At 34.7% G+C, this 4542-nt stretch overlaps 1 protein-coding gene across 3 annotated transcripts in view; it reads right to left on the bottom strand.

Moving 5' to 3' along the window:
* The window catches only part of LOC106877242 (somatostatin receptor type 2), a 186308-nt gene that overhangs the window by 107851 nt on the left and 73915 nt on the right, over nt 1-4542 (bottom strand). The window lies entirely within an intron of this gene.

Below are 4542 nucleotides of genomic sequence, written 5' to 3'. Positions count from 1 at the left end.
GTGTGTGTGTGTGTGTGTGTGTGTGTGTGTGTGTGTGTGTGTGCCTGTGTGTGCGTGTATTTTGTATGCATGCATATATATATATATATACAGACCTACACACACAAATGATTTTTCACCGCTGGATGTCTAACGCTAATTATTTCAGCATTTGGATATTTGAATGTGAAATCCTCTGCTATAACATCATATGATGTCGTCTACAAAATGGCACTTAAGTGTGTTTCATTTTCTATTAAATTGTTTAATATGAATGCTATTAACAATGTTATATTCATCCATCCTTCTACAAGGCATTTAAAAGTTATTGTTTGAATGAGAAAAATTGTCAATAAAATTCTCTTGTGGATTATACCTATAAGATGAATGAGATAAGAAACGAGCAGGTACTTAACTACCAAAACTTGTCAAATATTGTGGAATTAGACTGTACGTGTTTGAAGTAATATCTCTGGAAGATTGGGCAACAATCTTGATCATTTGGCTGGATAGGAATTATTTTATAGAGCTTATTCTCACACTTCATTTACGGCTCAAACAAATGCGACATATGGATACCACAAGGACTAGCCAAGGACACTGTGGTTGGGTAAAATTGGTTACAGGATTGTCGGCAACGTTTAACGTCACCGCCTAATAATAATAAGTATTTCAAAGTTTGGCTCCAGTCAAGCTATTTTTAGTCGGAAGAGGGTAGATGATTACTTCGAGCTGAGTAGATGACTAGCATTTTATTTTATCCACACTGAATAAATAGTGGAATGATAAACTTTGCTAAAGGAGGTTTTGCCCTCAGGACCTAGAGACTAGAGGACAAAAGAAAAAAAAAATGCTCCTATTCAACTTCACCGACACGCTAACGATTCTGCCAAATCTTCTCCATTTTGGAATATATAAGACAATTTCAAAATCCTTTGTCACCGACTGAGATGCATATATATTATATCATAATGACTTCAAGAGCAATGAATTCATATCGACATTCACGATGAAATTAATGCATTTATATGAAGCACAGTTATGTCAAGTACATATATACATGTGTGTGTAGGTTTGTGCGGAAGTGCATATATTTATCCATAAGTACATACGTACACACACATATATATATATATATATATATATATATATATATATATATATATATATACATATATATGCAGATATATGTTTCTATATCTCTATGACATTTCACTAAATATTGTCAGACATATATGAATATAAATCACGTTTCTGTCACCTAATATTTATAACACAATTTTCAGAATTTCTCATAACTCTATGAATTACAGTCATCCGTGACCGCATGTCATATCAATATTTCACTCAATTTTTCACGATATCCCTCCTTGCTGTTACTCTGCATACAATTGAAAACTTGCTGCATCAGCGCGATATAAAAGCTGGATTTATTTATATTTCATCCAAAAACGTTTTGCTTATAAGAAATAAAACTGATATTCTTAACTATATTCCGATTCGTAAATCGATTGCTGGCGGGGAGACATAATCGAATATATGGTCATATAAGTGCTCAAGCTAGACTTATATTGCACTCTATAACAGACACACAGAGACACTCATTCGCACGTGAGTGTGTGTGTGTGTGTGACTGTTTATTATTTTGTATGTGTATGTCTGTGTCTGTGTCTGTGTATTATAGTGTGTGCGTGTAAGTATGCATATATATTACATGGATACATTTTAGTATTTGTTAGATTTTTACTTAAAATTTTGGCACTGGGTTCCATCAAAGAAACAAACGATGAAATTGAGATAATACAATGATAATTGTTGCATCAAGACCTTCCTTCGTATTTCTCCTCCTCTGCTTATAGATTGTTCCTGTGAAGTGTGAATCTGCTGGTCTCTTACCATGCTGGAGAATCCTAGCTTTCCTAGTCTGTTACTTAATCAGTTTTTAATAGCATAACAAGTTGCACCAAAGATTATTTTTATAAATGTGAAGTCAGAAGCAGAGTACGGAAGCAAGAAATTTTGAAACAACTGTCGATAAACGTTCACTATTTTGATGGTTCTCTTACACTCCTCTACACGTCTCAGTCATTTGGCTGCAGCCATGCTGGAGCATTGCCTTAAAGGGTTTAAGTGGAAGAAATCGACCTCAGGACTTATTCTTTGTAAGCCTAGTACTTATTCTATCGGTCTCTTTGACGAACCGTTAGATTTCGGGGACATAAATACAACATTTGTTGTCAAGTGATGGTTGGGGAACAAATGCAGACACAAAGACACACACATGAATATATAAGTTCTAACTTTTAAAATATATATTCTATATAATGAAGTAATTGCTCGTTCGCTTTGTAAGATCGTACAGAATGAAATATAAATATATCTTTATTTGATGTACTATATCGTATTTGTGTTTAAAATACGTCTGAAAACATTAGGAGTGGCTTCTGTCTTAAGGCTAGAAGACTAGCTTACAAATACAACACGCACAGACATACATTCATTTAATGTATGCATATATATATATATATATATATATATATATATATATATATATACACAAACATACGTACATAATTACATACATGTATATTATGTTTATTATTATGTGTGCATATATATTTATAGATTTATGTAAATACATATTTGTGTGTTTGTGTATACGTAAGTTGTGCTATGTGTATACATACATACATACCTACATACATACATACATACATATATGTATATATATTTGTGTATGCACCATATTATTAAGCAGTGTTATCTACGTGGTTGTACTGATGCGTGTGAGAATTAATAGAAAGGATGAGAGTGTTGTCTTTATCGTAGTTCAGTTCAAGATGGAAATTAAAACCGAAATGATTTATAACCAGCTTCGTATTTGTTTGAACAGTTTTAGATTATAAAGGATTATCTCTGAGCAAAAGCCGCTGCAGGCCATTCGCATCATAATATATTTCACAGTTTCCTCTCTAGCTGAACGAAAATGTATTACTGCTTACTTGACACGCTCTTTTATTTTAGAATTGAAATGTGGATATGATTTATTAATCCGTTGCACGGAAAAGAAAATGTTCAATAGAAATTTATATAACAGCCATATTGAAATACTTTGACATACATACATATAAAACGTTGGATGATTCTACATCACTTGAATTCAAGGAGTTACTCTGGTCAGTTTCCAATTTGAAAGGAATACCATCTTGTTTTGTTCTCACTGATCTGAGAAGACATGAAAAGGGTTATCAGCGCTTCGTATTCTCTTCTGTCTCAGCAAGTGATTCTTATAGACAGACAAATACCCTTGGCGCTACAAATATTTATGAAACTTTCCTCAACTTATCTTTACTACAGAGAAAACCAAATACTATTTGCAACTTTATAGATCTTCACTTTCGTCCATGGTATCGTGCAAGTTTAAAAACGTGTTACTGCATAGTTTTATCAAATATATTTGTCTACCCAGTTTCCAGTTTCCAGTTTCCAAAGGCCGCCATAATGGAGTATCTTCCACCCGTGGATAATACCAATACAGTTTACAAATGTTAGATTTTATAAGTGAAATCTTATCCATATAAAATTAGGAACATTACAGAAGAGATTGTAATTGAATATTATGATAGAATGTTCCTACAATAGCAATCTATAATACAACGCGGACTTGATCGAGGGTTCTACATGGTTATTCAACCTACTGAAACAAGAATCATAATTTCTCTCAAATTACACTTCATTGGCGTAAGATAAAGATTACAATTCATTTTCGGTCAATTCCTTTTGTGTCAGCGGATCGATATCTCATGGTAGGGTCTCCCATAGTGAAAGGTCAAAGGCTGGCAACCAGATTAAAATGGTCGGCCTATTCTCAGTGGTAAAAATGGGTTTGCGTTGGGCCATCATCCCACTCAATGTAAAGCAAAGTTACGGAAGTTTCGATAACAATTCATATCCAGCAAGGTACAGGAAAGAAAGGCCTTCGCTCAGAGAAACGTGTGATGCCCTAAATGTAGCTGGAGGGGGCTACTGAGGTAGACGTTATGAAGAAAGGGTACAACTGGCAAGAGAGAGAAAGGATAACACAGTGACGTGATAAGTAGAGAAATCCGTCGATGGGCTACACTGAATACGGATAGTAGGACTTAAGTAAGTACAAAATAACTCGAAATGATCATGACTGGATCCCGCTTGATTGTAGGTGTGCTTGGTAGACATTAGCCTAGGGCTAAAATAAATCACAAAACAATATACTGAAGGCGCTGAAACTAATGGGGCACTTTGACTGAGGTCTCTCGACATGCTGGAAAGTTCGGAAACAACAACAAAAATAAAAAAAAACAACAACATCAACTACTACGAATACGGACCGCGAAAGCGTGGCCCATCGATCCTTTCCAAACAACAACAACAACTACTACTACTACTACTCGTACTACTACTACCACTACTACTACTACTACTACTACCACCACCACCACGACCACCACCACGACCACCACCACTACTACTACTACTACTACTATTACTACTACTACTACTACTAATACTACCACCACGACCAAG

The sequence above is a fragment of the Octopus bimaculoides genome, chromosome 23 (genome assembly GCF_001194135.2).
Source record: "Octopus bimaculoides isolate UCB-OBI-ISO-001 chromosome 23, ASM119413v2, whole genome shotgun sequence".
NCBI classification, from domain to species: domain Eukaryota; kingdom Metazoa; phylum Mollusca; class Cephalopoda; order Octopoda; family Octopodidae; genus Octopus; species Octopus bimaculoides.
The sequence above is the reverse complement of the archived record's forward strand: the minus strand, read 5'-3'. Positions and strand labels throughout refer to the sequence as shown.